General features: G+C 38.1%; 1 protein-coding gene across 24 annotated transcripts in view; it reads left to right on the top strand.

Annotated features, from left to right (window-relative positions):
- Positions 1-16,901, top strand: part of RBFOX1 (RNA binding fox-1 homolog 1) — a 2,073,113-nt gene that overhangs the window by 1,215,213 nt on the left and 840,999 nt on the right. The gene's annotated exons all lie outside the window — the stretch shown is intronic.

The following is a 16,901-nucleotide window of genomic DNA, read 5'->3' as shown; positions in this document are numbered from 1 at the left end:
ACAGCAGTCAGCCAACAGGATGCAGCCAACCTTTATAGAAAACACTGCAAAACAATACAATACATATTCTTCAGGAGCCCATGGACTATATACTGAGATTGACCATGTCCTGAACATAAAGATCAAAGAAAACCTCCAAACACTTGGAAACTAAACAACAAACTATGTACTCTATGTGTCAAAGAAGAAATCACAAGATATATGTATTTTTAAATACATTAACTTATTGAAAATAAACACGCAACCTATCAAAACTTGTGAGAGACAGCTAAAGCAGTGCCAAGAGGGAAATGTAGAGTATTAAATGCTTTCAGTAAAGAAGGGAAAAGTCTAAAAGTAATAATATATAAATTTCCACTTCAAGAAAACAGAGAAAGAACAACTAAATAAGTCCAAAGCAAGCAGAAGGCAGGGAATAATCCAGATTGGAGCAAAAGCCAATGAAATTGAAAACAAAAACAGTAGAAAAAAACTAGTTCTTTAAAAAGGTTAAAGAAAATGCAAACCTCTAGCAAGAATGACAGAAAGAAGAAGGCAATAATGACCAATATCAGAATGAAACGAGGTATCATTATAGACAGTGAAAATGTTAAAAAAGGATAATAAAGGAATATTATGAACAGCTCTGCACACATAAATTTGACAACTTAGATGAAATAGATCAATTCCTCGAGAAGTACAAACTACCACAGTTCACCCGGTATAAAAGAGATATAACTAATAAGGAAATCTAATTCATAATTTTAAAACTCTCCCAGAAGGAAACTACAGGTCCAGATGGTTTCACTGGAGAATTCTACCAATGTTTAAAGAACAATTAACACCAATTCTACACAGTATCTTCCAGGAAATAGAAAAGGATGGAACATAACCTAATTTATTTTATGAAGCCATTATACTCTGACCTCAAAACCAGACAAAGACAGTACAAAAAGAAAGACCAACTAGAATCTAAAATCCCTCGTGAATGGGGCGCCTGGGTGGCGCAGTCGGTTAAGCGTCCGACTTCAGCCAGGTCACGATCTCGCGGTCCGTGAGTTCGAGCCCCGCGTCGGGCTCTGGGCTGATGGCTCGGAGCCTGGAGCCTGTTTCCGATTCTGTGTCTCCCTCCCTCTCTGCTCTTCCCCCGTTCATGCTCTGTCTCTCTCTGTCCCAAAAATAAATAAACGTTGAAAAAAAAAATTTTTAAATCCCTCCTAGTGGGGAATATTTCATGGATGCAACTCTATTTCTGTATTCAAAAATAAATCACTTTAATCTACCACATTGATAGGCCAAAGGGGAAAAAATGTGTGATCATACCAGTCAGTACAGAAAAAAACATTTGACAAAATTAAATACCCACCCAGAACTTCAGAAAACTAGGAATAGAGGGCATTTCCTTAAATTGATACCATGTGCAAAAAAGCCTTTAACTAATACTGTACTTAAGGATAAAAGGCTGATTTCCCCCTGAAATCAGGAACAAAATACCTCTGCTATTCAACATATTGTGGAAGTTGTAGCTAGCCCAAAAGGACAAAAAATGGAAATATATATATATATATATATATACAGATATATATATATATATATACATATATATATATATATATACACACACACATATATATAATGAACAAAGAAATAAATCTGTCCCTATTTGTGAGTGACACAATTGTCTATGTAGAAAATCCCAAGGAATCTACCAAGAAAAAGCATTTTGATGACTTTAAGTTCAGCAAAATCATAGAATACAAGATCATATACAAAAATCAACTGTATTTCTATATTCTAGCAATAAGCACACTGAACCAAATTTTAAAATGCAATACCATTTATAATCACTCAGAATAATAAAATACTTAAGTGTACACCTAACAAAACACATGCAAGACTTGCATGCTGAAAATGTCCAAATGCTGATGAAAGAAAGAAAAGATCTAAATAAATGGAGAAACATACTGTGTTCATGGATTGAAAGACTCAACATAGTAAAGATGCAAATTTTCCCCAAATTGATATACAGATTTAATGCAATTCCTATCAAAATCCCAGCAAGACTTTTTTGTAGATATAGATAAGATTATTCTAAAATTTATATGAAAAGGCAAAGAGATAGGAATAGCTAAAACAATTTTTAAGAAGAAGAATAAGGTGGGAGAAATCATTTCACCCAGTTTCAAGACTTGTTGAATAGTTCCAGTAATCATTTCTGTGTGGTATTACTGGAGGATAGGTACTCAGATCAATGAAACACAGCAAAGAACACAGAAATAGTAACACACCAGTGTGGCCAACTGATTCTTGGCAATACTGCAAAAGCGGTCCAGTGGAGGAAGGATAATTCAATATCCAAATAACCATAGACAAATAAACAAAAAATAAAACAACTTGACCTAAGCTTCACATTTTATTAAAAAAATTCAATCAAAATAGATCATAGATTAAATGTAAAATATAAAATGATAGCCCTTGCAGACAATAAGATGAGAAAAATCTTAGGACCTAAGGCTTGGTGACATGACAGCAGAAAGGAGTATTTGTAAAAGAAAAGAAAATGATAAATTGGACTTCACCAAAATTAAAAATCTTTACTCTGTGAACACCCTGTTAACATATCATAAAGATATGTGACAACCTGGGAGGAAATGTTTGCAAATTAGATATCTGATAAAGAACTAATACCTGAAATATATTTTTAAAAATCTCAAAAGTCAAAAGTTAAACTAAATCCAATTAGAAAATGGACAGAAGAGGAACACCTGAGTGGCTCAGTCGGTTGAGCATCCAACTTCGGCTCAGGCCATGATATCACCATTTGTGAGTTCAAGCCCCGTCTTGGGCTTTTGTGCTGACAGCTCAGAGCCTGGAGCCTGCTTCAGATTCTGTGTCTCCTTCTCTCTCTGTCCCTGCCCCACTTGTGCTCTGTCTCTCTCTGTGTCTCAAAAATAAATAAATGTAAAAAAATAAGAAAATGGACAAAAGACTTGAAGAGATATTTTACCAGAGAGGGATATATGAATCCAAACAAGTACATGAAAAGATGTTCAACATCATTAGCCATAAGGAAAATGCAAATTAAGAACATGATGAGCTATCACACTGCATACATATTAGAACAGATAAAATAAAAAAAAATAGGGACAATACCAAAATCTGACAAGGACATAGAAAAACTGCCATATATTGCGGGCGGGAATATGAAATGTGACACCCCTTCTATTGTTTGGTAGTTTCCTAAAAAATAATGTACATGTACCATATGACCAGCAATCATACTTCTGGATATTTGTCCCAGAAAAATGAAAATTTACACACCCCCCAAAGAAATGCACACAGTTTTTCATAGCAGTTTTATAGATGAAAACCAAATTAGTGGTTGCCAGGTGTTAAGGATGGTGAGAGGAAAAGTGGTGGATATGACTCTAAATGAGTAACATGAAGGACATCCCTGTGGTGATGAATTAGTCCTGTATCTTTTTTTATGTCTATTTTTTTTTTTTTTTGAGAGAGAAAGAGAGAATGGGGGAGGAGCAGAGAGAGAGGACAGAGGTTCTGAAGCAGGCTCTGCACTGACAGCAGCAGTGACCCTGATGTGGGGCTTGAACTGACGAAATGTGAGATCATGACCTGAACTGAAATAGGAGGCTCAACTGACTGAGCCTCCCAGGTGCCCCAGTTCTGTATCTTGATTGTAGTAGTGGTTATACCAATCTACAGATGTGATAAAACAGCATAAATGTATGCAGACACATTATACTGGTATTAATACCTGGTAATGATATTATCCTATAGTACACTCTAAGATATAACCAATGAATTAATGATGTCACTACCTGGTTGAAAGGGGTACAGGACCTCTCTGTACTATCTTTGCAACTGTCTCTGAATTTCTAAATAGTTTTAAATTAAAAAAGTTATAAAGATAACACTTTAAAAGTCTGTGTTAGAGGGTCGCCTGGGTGGTCTAGTCAGTTAAGCATCTGACTGTTGATTTTGGGTCAGGTCATGATCTCATGGTTCGGTTTGTGGGATCAAGCCCCATGTCAAGCTCTGTGCCGTCATTGGTATTCTCTCTTTCCCCTTCTCTCTCTGCCCCTGCTCTGCTGATGTGTGTGCGCACATGCTATCTCTCTCTCTCAAAATAAATAAACATTAAAAAAGTGTGTATTATAAATCCTAAATCATCTACTAAAAATGACACAATACAGTAACTGTAATAAGCCAACAAAGGGGATACAATGGGATCACACAGATATTCAGTTAATACAAAGGTAGATGGAAAAAGAGGAAAAAGGGGAACAGAGAGCAAATAGTACAAATAAGTTACAGATTTAAACCTATCATGTGAGTAATCCCACTAAATGTGAATGATCCAAATATTCTCAGTTAAAAGACAGAGATTGTTAGAATGAGTAAAACACAAGACCCAGTTATAGACTGTTTATAAGAAACACACTTTAAATATAAGACACAACCTCATTAGCAATTAACAAATGAAAAAAAAAAAACTATATGCCATGCTAAGACTAGTCTAAAGAATAGTGGGATAAAGGGATACAGGAATACTGATGCATAGGGGCACTGTACCCCAATGTTGATAGCAGCACTCTCAACAATAGCCAAATTATGGAAAGAGCCTAAATGTCCATCAACTGATGAATGGATAAAGAAATTGTGGTTTATATACACAATGGAGTACTACATGGCAATGAGAAAGAATGAAATATGGCCCTTTGTAGCAACATGGATGGAACTGGAGAGTGTGATGCTAAGTGAAATAAGCCATACAGAGAAAGACAGATACCATATGGTTTCACTCTTATGTGGATCCTGAGAAACTTAACAGAAACCCATGGGGGAGGGGAAGGAAAAAAAAAAAAAGAGGTTAGAGTGGGAGAGAGCCAAAGCATAAGAGGCTCTTAAAAACTGAGAACAAACTGAGGGTTGGTGGGGGGTGGGAGGGAGGGGAGGGTGGGTGATGGGTATTGAGGAGGGCACCTTTTGGGATGAGCACTGGGTGTTGTCTGGAAACCAATTTGACAATAAATTTCATATATTGAAAAAATAAACATTAAAAAAAAGAATAGTGGGGTAGCTGTATTTATCTCAAATAGATGCTAGAAATAAACAAACAAAAAATAGATACTGTTAGGGATAAAGTTGTTTCATAATGTAAAAAGGCCAATTAATCAAGAGGACATGACAATCTTAAATGTTAATGCACTTCATAATAACTTTGAAATAAATGACACAATAAATAAATGAAAAGAAGAAATGTTTCAAGAAGTTATAGCCAGAGATTTTAGTAGTAGACTCTTAATAGCTAGTAGAATAAATAGCCAAAAAATCATTAAATATATAGAAATTTGAACAACTTTGTTAATCAACTTGTTCTAATTAGCAATTATAAACTCTTTACCCCTAAATAGCAGCATGCACAGTCTTTTCAAGTGCACAAGGAAAAGTTACCAAAGGAGGCCCTATTATTAAGAAAACAAATGAACAAACAAAAATTCAGCAAATATAGAAGAGGTAAAGTCATAGAGTGTATTTTCTGACCACAATGGAATTGAATTAGAGAGAAATGACAGAAAGATAACAGGGAAATTCTAAACGCTTTGAAGAAAAACAACACTTGTAAGTAATCCAAGAGTCAAAGAGGGAATCTGAAGAGAAATCAAAATAGACATTGACCTGAATGAAAATGCACATACATGGCATGAAATTTTGTGTGGTGTTACTAACAATATGTGAGAGAAATGTATAGCATTAAACATTTTTAAAATCAGAATTAAAAAAAAAAGTCCCAAGTTAGTTACTTCATTTTCTACCTTAAGAGAGTAGGAAATGAGGAAATTAAATACAGAGTAAGTAGAAAAAAGTAAATAAAAAATATCAGAATATAAATCAGCAAAAGAGAAAACAGTCCCAAAATAGCCCCCCAAAAATCAATAAAAATGAAAGCTAGTTCTTTGACAAGATCAATAAAATCAATAAACTTTCAGCCAGATTTAGGAAATAAAGATAGAAGATACAAATTAGAATATCAGGAATGAAAGATCTGACATCACTACAGATATTATAAGGTTAAGGGACTATTTTGAACAACTTTATGCTGTGAAATTTATACTTAAAATTTTTTTTTAATGTTTATTTATTTTTTGAGAGAGAGATTGACAGAGTGTGAGCAGGGGAGGGGCATTGAGAGAGAGGAAGACACAGAATCTGAAGCAGGCTCCAGACTCTGAGCTGTCAGCACAGAGCCTGATACGGGGCTCAAATCACAAACCGTGATATCATGACCTGAGCTGAAGTCGGGTGCTCAACCGACTGAGCCACCCAGGCGCCCCAAAATTCAGACTTTTTGATGAAACGGGCAATTTCTTTGAAAGACTCAGAGTTCACTCAAGAAGTATTAGATAATCTGAATTTCTTGATACCTATTAAACAAATTGGATTATAGTTTAAAATTTTCTGCAGAGGAAACTCCAAGGGGCACCTGAATGGGTCAGTTGGTTAAGTGTCTGACTTTGGCTCAGGTCATGATCTCACTGTTCGTGAGTTTGAGCCCCGTGTCCGGCTCTGCGCTGACAGCTCAGAGCCTGGAGCCTGAGCTCTCGCTCTCTCTCTCTCTCTCAAAAATAAATAAACATTAAAATTTTTTTTAAAAAAACTTCAGACCCAGATGACTTTACTGGTAAATTTTACAAAAACACTCTTATAAAAAATAGAAAAAGAAGAGATACTTCCATACTCATTCTAAGAGGCTAGCATTATTATGATACCAAAACCAAAGACAACAACAACAAAACTCTACACACATAAAAAAAATTACAGACTAGTATCCCTCATGTTGATTGGCAAAAATTTCAGCCAACATGTAGCAAACCAAAATTATATATATATCACAAAAAAGTGGATTTTATTCTAGGCTTGCAGACGTGCTTTAACATTTGAAACTCAAATTGTAGGATTCATCATATTAACAAATTAAAGTGTGAAACCATGTGATTATCTTAATATATTAGAAAAGACATTTGACAAAATCCAGTATTCATTCTTGATGAAAATTTTCAGTGAAGTAAGAATAGAGGAGGGGTACCTGGGTGGCTTAGTTAAGTGTCTGACTTTGGCTCAGGTCATGATCTTATGGTTTGTGAGTTCGAGCTCCGCATTGGGCTCTCAGCTGTCAGCACAGAGCCCACTTCAGATTTTCTGTCCCTTTCTCTCTTTCCCCTCCTCCGCTGGCTGTCTCTCTGAAAATAAATGAATAAACTTAAAAACAAGTGAGAATAGGGGAGAAATTCCTCTCTTAAAGAGCATTTATGAGGGGCGCCTGGGTGGCTCAGTCGGTTAAGCGGCCGACTTCGGCTCAGGTCATGATCTCACGGTCTGTGAGTTCGAGCCCCACGTCGGGCTCTGTGCTGACAGCTCAGAGCCTGGAGCCTGTTTCAGATTCTGTGTCTCCCTCTCTCTGACCCTCCCCCGTTCATGCTCTGTCTCTCTCTGTCTCAAAAATAAATAAACGTTAAAAAAAAATTTAAAAAAAAAGAGCATTTATGAAAAATGTAAGCAGCGTGCTTAATGGGGAAATACTGACAATTCTACCCCTAAGATCAGGGACAAGGCAAACATGTCAGCCCTTAACCATTCTCTTCCACAGTGTACTAGAGGTTCTACATAGTGCAATAAAGCAAGGAAGAGAAATAAAAATACATGTGGCTTAAAAGGAAGAAGTAATCTTTGTTCATACACAGCATGAAAGACTATGTGGAAAATTTGATGGCATCTCCAAAAAAAGGTACTGGAACTAAAAAATGAGTGTAGCAGGTTGTAGGATATAGTATCAGTATATAGAAGTTGTATCTGTATATAGTAGTTTAAAAAATGGGGAATTAAAAATTTTAAATCCCATTTGTATAACATTTAGAAGATGAGTTACTTCGAGGGACAAATCTGATAAAAGATATACAAGTACCGAACTCTGTGAAATGGCTGAGGTAAAGAAGATGAGAGGACATTTACATTGATACTATGTGCATAGTTCAAAAGACTCATTTTTAAAAATTATTTATTTATTTATTTATTTTGAGAGAGAGAGCATGAGCTGGGCAAGGTCAGAGGGAGAGAGAGAGACAGAGAGAAGCCCAAGCAGGCTCCATGCTGTCAGCACAGAGCCGGACATGGGGCTCACACTCACTAACTGTGAGATCATGACCTGAGCCAAAATGAAAAGTTGAATGCTTAACAGACTGAGCCACCCAGGCATCCCGACTCTTTATTTTTAAGTTGCCTGTTCTCCCCTAATTGGTCTATAGATTCCATGCAGTACCAATCAAATCACAGCAGGCTTTTTTTGGAGAAGTTCCCTAACTGATGCTAAAATTCATATTGAAATGCATATGACCTAGATTGCCCCAAATAACTTTGAAAATATATACTAATTTTCAAATAATATACAGTTGAAGTGTATACTAATATGGATGCTAATGTGATTTCCAGACTTGAAATATCAAGTCCCAGTAATCAGACAGTGGTGCTATTGTTGTCTTATGAAACCTCAGTTGTTGTCAAGTTAATTGAGCTCCTACTTTCGGCTTATTGTTGTGCAAAGTGTACACAGTGCAGAAAATGGGAATATTGGCAAATATGTTTCGAGTGTCACTAGTAATCACTAGTCTGCAAGTGCACGTGAGGTTTTAGTAAGCCTGGTCATTGGAACGTTTATGTGTAGCTCATGGGAATTGCATCTCCCAGCCATCTGTCTTCTCCAGGTATTTGGAAGACTCTGGGAGGTGTCTTACTTATGTGCAACCTCAAATCTGATCTCTTCCTGGGGAGTTCTGCTTCCCTGCCAGCATTCCCTCTGCACAAGGTCTCTGAGGTGTTAGCCAGTTTACCTGTGTTCTGTTGGACCTCCCCTGGTTCATGCTACCAGAGAACATCCATGTAATGTGCCACGTGAGGGGACTTTTACATGACCTCGCTGGGCTGTACTGTATCACCTGGAATGTATGAAGCACCGCTGATAGAGTGTTCACAGAATCAATCCTAAAAGTGGGACTTCCAGCATCTTTTTGTGGTTACTCTCCTTAAAATCAGACATTGTCTTTTATATATTTATAAATTTATATATTTACATATAAATAAAGTTGCTGTTCCATGCTGCCCCCAACTCTCTCCCTCTGATCACTACCTCTTTTGCACAAGCAAAAACGCATCATCTAGGCACTGTCCATCTCATGGATATCAACTTCTGCAAATAGTTTCCTTGGTGTTGTCAACCTACATGCCCAGATATGTCTGGATCACAATTTATTCTCAGCCCTGACCCACCATCCAAAGTCATTTTCTTCACATAAAACTTTCATAGGCAATCCATACCTTATAGCCTCACAATTGTAAAGCCAGTAGAAAACATAACACTCTGCCAATCTCAGCGTCATGAGGATTAGGTTGTATTTGCTAACTCTCTCCCCCTTTAAAAGACATCCTGTACAAGACTTAGGAAGTGTGACTTAATGGATTTTCACTGTTATTTATTGTGTCATTTTACTGATAACATTTTGTGTTAACTGAGCTTGTTTATCTGGTGAAATATTTTTTCTAATGTTATTTATGGTGTTAATAGTCTATCAATTAGGCAATAAATAGGCATATTTAATTGAGTGCCATTATGGGTTCAGTACCATGCTGTGTGAAAATGCCAGAGATCTATAGACCCAGCCTTCCTCCCTCGTCTCTTCTCCCTCCTCCCTCTCCTCTTTCTCCCTTTCTCTCTCTCTCTCTCTCTCTCTCTCTCTCTATATATATATATATATACACACACACACATATATATATATACCTATATATATACACACATAATACATGCATATATAATATATAGTATATATACCTACATATGTGATATTTATTTATTTACATACAGACATACATTATTTGGAATATATACAGTTTAAACTTTTTCTTTCTTAAAGTAAGCTCTATACCCTACTTGACCCCAAGATCAAGAGTCCCATGCTCTACCCACTGAGCCAGCCAGGTGTCCCATGAAATTGGTTTTGATGTATTAAGAATTCTCAGAGGTTATAATCACTTATCTTAGTTTTTATACTTCATCAAATAAGATTTTGTTGAATACCTACAAAATGCAGCAGCACGCAAGACTGGTAAGGTCTCTGACTTGGTTTCAGGAAAACATAGACATCAGAAAATAATTGAGTGAGGTAAGTGTTTTTAAAAGGGAAGATGGGTCGCCTGGGTGGCTCAGTCGGTTAAGCGTCCGACTTCAGCTCAGGTCAAGATCTCACAGTCCATGAGTTCGAGCCCCGCGTCGGGCTCTGGGCTGATGGCTCAGAGCCTGGAGTCTGCTTCCGATTCTGTGTCTCCCTCTCTCTTTGCCCCTCCCCCGTTCATGCTCTGTCTCTCTCTGTCTCAAAAATAAACGTTAAAAAAAAATTTAAAAAAAAAAAAAAGGGAAGAATGAGGGATCATGACATGGCAGCACATGGCAAGAGGAGCTTATCTGGGTATTTATGGAAAGTCTGACAAATCTGTCCACATTTGGTATTGGAAGCCAACATTTACTGAGCAACTATTAGGGAGGCCATACAGTGTTCCAGAGAACAGGTTGTGGCCTCAAACACAGCTGGATTTGAGTCTGGGGTCTGCTATGAATTAGATGTGAGATCTTGTTTGGGCAAGTTGACAGTCTCTTCTGAGTCAGAGTTCCTCATGAATACAGTAAATCGGTAATAGCACCAACCTGATTAGATGAGAGAATGGAGGCACATATAAAGCTTACCCAGCACCCGATTCAGAGCGAGCTTTTAATACAGGAGAGTTAGAAATTCTCGTAGGAAGCACTCAGCGGATGCAGGTTCTTGCTGCTGTTGTTATTCCTGAGGTGCTTTCTACTCATAACCATAAAGTAGGGCTTCTATTTTCCCCAGTTTATAGATGAGGACACTGAGGTTCTAGAGAGTTGAAATAACCTGACCATGAACACATACCTAGGAGGCAGCCAAGTTGATGTCAAAGCCTCTCTTTCCCTTCATTGCATAGTTTATTTACTTCCTATAGGCTCATCCTCTGGCATCTCCTAATCAGTATATTGGGGGTAACAAGTCTAAGTGACCTCATTGAATAATGAGCCTACAGAGTTGCAGTGTACAAATTCTTGTTTAAGGATAACAGTGAGTTGGAAAGTTTTCCGTTGTCAACAGAACAGCCTTATGATTAAAATCACTGAAGAATGCAATGTAAAATGTTTTCATTTCCTCTTGCTTTCTGTCTCTCTTGGAATAATAGTCAGCAGGAAACACATTTCTGAAAGACTTCTCTTTCTCTACATCCTCAGAATATAATAAGGACCAAGCTAACTATCTCTGGCTGTTGGGAGTTAGTAGACACAGAAATGAAAAGAAGGTGCTCTCAGAGTTTTATGAATTTTTCTCTCTAACAGTCCTGGGTTGGAAGGACATCTTTGAAATTGATGTAGCTATCACCCAGGGGCTAACATTAAGATTTCAGTAGAGGTGTATAGGGTTATGATCTTTCTGTTACTGTCAGAACTGCAGCTGTTGTATTTGCATTGAGTGGTGTGCTGGATAAAGGCAAATGGGATCCAGGAGAAGGAAAAAAAATAACAAAACCCATTGAATCATGGGCTCTACCAGAGGGCATTTGTTAAAGGTAAATTTATCAATAGCTGTTAAGTCATTTGTATTGAATAATTCTCATAGCCTCACGGCACTTCTTGGTTTTAATAATGGGTCAGAGAGAGGAGCTGGTGATGGATGTGATATTATGGCATTTTGGCACTTAATTGCATCTGAGCCTTAAAATAGCAGCAGGAGCTAAAACTGGGCTGGCTCAAGCATAGTTGATATTTGCAGACTACTAAAACACTCTTTTTAAACTCAAATTTGGTGTTTCTTGACATACCTTTCTTGCTATTGTGTTAACAGCAGTTTATTAGAGATAGGTGAACATTAAAATTACCTGGTGACCAGAGTATGGTATCTGAAAGTATACCTTCTCCATCACTGTAAGAGAGATAGATACAGTAATAGATACAGAAAGTCGTATCTTCAGTGATGCTGGACATTAACATTCATTCATTCATACATCATTTATTTATGCATTGGGGATAGGGTGGTATGTGAGAGATAGGCCTTTGCCTTCATGGACTAATTATTTCACGGTCAGCAATTCTAAGTGAAATGGTTATGGAGTCACTAGCTGGATAAAGTACTGTGAAAGTAGAGTGCATAGCACTCCCTCTGTCACCTGAATTGGGAATTTATTTGTCTTGGACTGCAGGAAATGTTTGAAGAAAGCCAATAATAGTGTTTTATTTCCTTAGTCCATTGGTTATCACTGGCTTACTACTTAACATGTCTGAGCTGATAAAGCCAGGAGAGGCCATCCTGGGTGTTGAAACTGGACCCTTTGCTACCCCATGATCGTATGAAGAATTGGTGATTATCGTAATGCACTTGTTATTATTTTCATAACAAAGCTGTCTCCGACCAGGTATAATCTTAGACTTACATAATTGAATTTTAGATGCTGCTGGTTTATATGAAATTTCCACGGGTGCCAGCGTGAGTCCAGGATTTAGCAAACAATATTTTTAATTGAGATTTTATGTCCTTGCCCTCAAATCAAACACTTTAATAGGATCCCAGTTGGAATAGGTGACTCAGTAACAAGTTACCACTGCTTTCAACATCAGAAAGGTGTTAATTTCTCCACCTCCTGCTGAGCGTCCATCTACTCCAGTGACCCACTGCCTGCATCTACCATAAAACCAGTGTTTTGCATTCCATTATGTTCAAAGCATAGCCTTAGTAATCTGCATATTTCTTGCAAGATGTGCTGGCTCCATTCCACCAGAAAACATTAAGATGGAAAAGTATTAAAAATATTGATTTGTCATCTATAACATTGAAGTGATAGATTGAAATGAAATTTGGATGCACTCCAAACCTCCAATAACTTTGACATTATTGGATGAAATAGAATGATCTCAGTCTAATTAATGTGCTACGTACACGTGAGAGAAGCCAGGAGGATGGAACAAGAAATTTGCCACAATTTTTCACCAGTTTTTCGGTGGGGTGGAATTTGTGCAAATTTCAAAATTTATTAACTATTTCATAGTATTAGGAAAGTAGTGCCGTAAAAATACAAATGTTAAACCTAAGTTAATATCATCCACGCCAAAATATGTAGGGTGGATGGTAATAATGCCTAAAATTTTCTTGGGAATGCACCAAAAGCAGAAGTTGTTGGATGAATAGAGGAATGGGCAGATGGGAAGATGTGGGGTAGAACAATTAGAGTAAAATACTAATAGAGCATAGGTGGTGGGTGTATGGGTGTTTGCTATAAAGTTATTTCAACTCTGCTGCAGGTTTGAATGTTTTCATAATAAAATACTGGGAAAATACAGTACAAAAATGATCAACCACATTGATAGGCTCATTGACTGAGTTAAAAAATGTGTGCTTGCCTTTTGCATTCACGCTTACACTCGGGGATGCTTGAGGAACCCCATTTGTACCAGGATCATCCTGCTGTCACCCCACGTCTCCCCTTCTCTCTTGCCCCATGTCTTGGTGACTGTTTGCTTCTTCTCTTTGAATTTTTCTCATATCTGCCTTGATAGACACAGTGCAGTTTGGTCCTCTCCATCGACTCCCACAAGCAGAAGAAGCAACAGACCAAAAGGGAGAAACAGCAATGCATTTCTTATCTCCCTTTTATTCCCTACGTCCTACACTGAGCCTGCCTGCCTGCCTCCTCCTCGTCGCTCTTTTCTCGTGTCAAAGTTAGTAGAGCAATTCTGGCCTCGTTGGATTTATGCGGCTCAGAGTGAGAGAATGCTGCCGCCGCCGAGGCTTGCTGTCTGCTCTACATTGATTGAGCTTCCTGGGCTTGAGGGATTTTTGCCGAGCTGAGTTTTACGGTTGATATGCTCTCGGTCATTTGTCATAAAATCATTCCAACCAAGCTGTTTACTGGTTTGAATGCTTAATTACTAAAGGAGAAGAGAATAGCTCCTTTCGGAGCTGGGTACTCATTTGGATGCCTTCTAGGAGCTCACTTATCATCTAGTACCCAATGATTGCTGGGTAGTTTGTACAATATACATACCACCCTCCAGAATAAAAAAAATAATAAAGGCACCCACGAGTTTACCTAAATATTTGAGATGTGTGAACACAGATCATTTCACCTCTTACCATCATAGTATTTTCTTTTGAATATAAATTGATCGCAAAACTCAGCACTCAGGCAGCTAAAGCTGTGCAAGTTCTCTGCTCTAGGTTTCAGATCAGAATGTTCACCTGGTTTATTTAGATTAATTTCCAGAAATGCTTTGCTGACTCCCTCCGACTTAATATACTCAATTGGAATTGCGTAATGGTGCTGGATATAATTATCTCCCTGAAAAAAATAAAAAGTTCATCTATATTGGAGTCAAATTTATTTGTGAATGCAAAGCCGTCTTGGGAATAACATTGCAAAACCTGTAGTCAAGGATTTAGTATCTGAAGTCCTTTCCTTGTGGTTTATTTATAATTTCAGCTCTTCTTTTCCATCAGGAAAATTAAAATGCTCTTTGTGCACCACCGCCCACTGCCCCCTTCTCAACATTAACCCCCACATACAATTTCCTGCTACAAATTGGCCTCAATTATCTTTTGTCATTGGTTGCATTACCATTGAATATTTAGGGAATGTGTTTTTATATATGAGATGCTTTTGGAGAAGTGAAAGGGAGGGGGAGAGAGAGGCAGACAGGGAGACAGAGGCAGAGGGAAAGGGAGGGAGAGGGGGAGAGAGAGAGAGAGAGAGAGAGAGAGAGAGAGGAGGGGGATCAGGAAATGGAATGTTTTAATGCCAAAATAACCTGTCAGAACACCTTAAATATTTACCACAGTTTTGATGTTTCATTTATCTCTGTCAGCAGGGCATTGTATTGTTTCAATTTTTTATCATGGAGTACTGTGGCTCTTTTTACTGGAAGGACTTAGAACTTAAAAAAAAAAAAAACCAAACTTTTAATCACTTTGCTGTAAATATAATACAGGAGGATTTTTCTCTTGTGGTGTTATTTTCCCGTTATTAAAAACAACTGCTTGTCACTCCTTCTTCAAGCTTCTCCCCCTCCCTTCTTTTAACTATTGCCCTTATTCGGGGCTATTATACTTAAAGTAATCTGGATTCTTTCAGAGCTGCCAAAAGGTGAAATTGACTTTTTGAGAATGTATTGCTGAAAACTGCAGCCGATGCACTTTCCCCAAGTAGAAACATCCTGTGTGTTAAGACCTAGAGGGACAATTTACAGCCAGTTTCAAATTGGTAGCTGAGGTCAATAAGTGCCCACTCCTGCAATCGTATCAGCCTTGTTGGGATGACAGTGTGCAAGGAGGTGCTTCCTAGGCGGCTGCCACTGGGGACCTAACCACCTCCACTGACAGCACACTCCCTTTGCAAATTTTATTTACTTTGTCATTCACAGCAGAAATCTTCCAAAATTATTTTTCAATAATTATAAATAATGTATTAACATTTACATATCAGAAGTTTTATGTAATAATCACAATGTCCCAGGGTGCCTGGGTAACTCGGTCAGTTAACTGTCCTACTTCGGCTCAGGTCATGATCTCACAGTTTGTGAGTTCGAGCCCCATGTCGAGCTCTGTGCTGACAGCTCAGAGCCTGGAGCCTGCTTCGGATTCTGTGTCTCCCTCTTTCTCTGCCCGTCCCCTGTTTGCACTCTGTCTCTGTCTCTCAAAAATAAGCAGGGGCACCTGGGTGGCTCAGTCGGTTGAGCGTCCGACTTCAGCTCAGGTCACGATCTTGCGGTCCGTGAGTTCGAGCCCCGCGTCGGGCTCTGGGCTGATGGCTCAGAGCCTGGAGCCTGCTTCCGAATCTGTGTCTCCCTCTCTCTCTGCCCCTCCCCCGTTCATGGTCTGTCTCTCTCTGTCTCAAAAATAAATAAACGTTAAAAAAAATTAAAAAAAAATAAGCAAAAACATTAAAAACTTAAAAAAAATTACAACGTCCTGAGTTTCTTGGTTCTTTGTCCTGTGCCAGGCACTGTGCTACTTTACATGAAAGATCACTCTGAACCCTGCAAACTGCTCTTCATGTTACCAATGAGAAAAACCAGGGGTTAGAAAATTTGGTAGTAAACCCATGTAAGTACATCTGGACCCATGATTTGAAACTATGTGGTTTAACTTCAGAGGCTACACTCCTCCCCGTGTCTTGTGAGTTTTGAGAACCAAGATAATTTGGCATTATTGAGATGTTGGAAAGCTACCATCAGCATCAGCCCTCCACTTGCTTTGTTAGTGGAGACTAGAGATGATTTAGTGTAAAATGTCCCAATAAAAATTTTCCCCAAAGCATATGTAAACCACAACATAATAGATTTATCAAAGTAGCAGAATGCTGTTATGTTCAAAAGATTAACCAGACTGAAGTTATTTGTCATAGCAACGGGTGCCGTAGTTGACAAATTACAATTGAACCCAGTTTGTAGCAAAATGTTAGGCAGAGCCTTGGCACTGATGAATTGACATAAGAGTCCAGAGTGGAATATATCAGAGCAATTTAAATATTCAGAACAGACTGTAACCATGTTCCCAAACACCTGCAAACCACGCCAAGCCACCAGTGCCACACATCCTTGATTCTCAAGTGGATCAGCAGCAAGATACACCATCGATTTGCTAATTTTTAATTGAAAAGAAATTCTACATGAAATGCTTCCATCATTTGTCAGAGAGCCTGATTACAGATACTTTAAAACTTGTGGGAAGGGGTGAGAAGTGGCGTCATCTTACTAATAAGGGGAAAAAAGTTAATTCCGGGTAGTGTATTTTACCCTA

The sequence above is a fragment of the Puma concolor genome, chromosome E3 (genome assembly GCF_028749965.1).
Source record: "Puma concolor isolate L17-30 chromosome E3, mPumCon1.1.hap2, whole genome shotgun sequence".
Lineage (NCBI taxonomy): Eukaryota > Metazoa > Chordata > Mammalia > Carnivora > Felidae > Puma > Puma concolor.
Note: the sequence above shows the minus strand (reverse complement) of the source record. Positions and strands in the feature narration are given on the sequence as shown.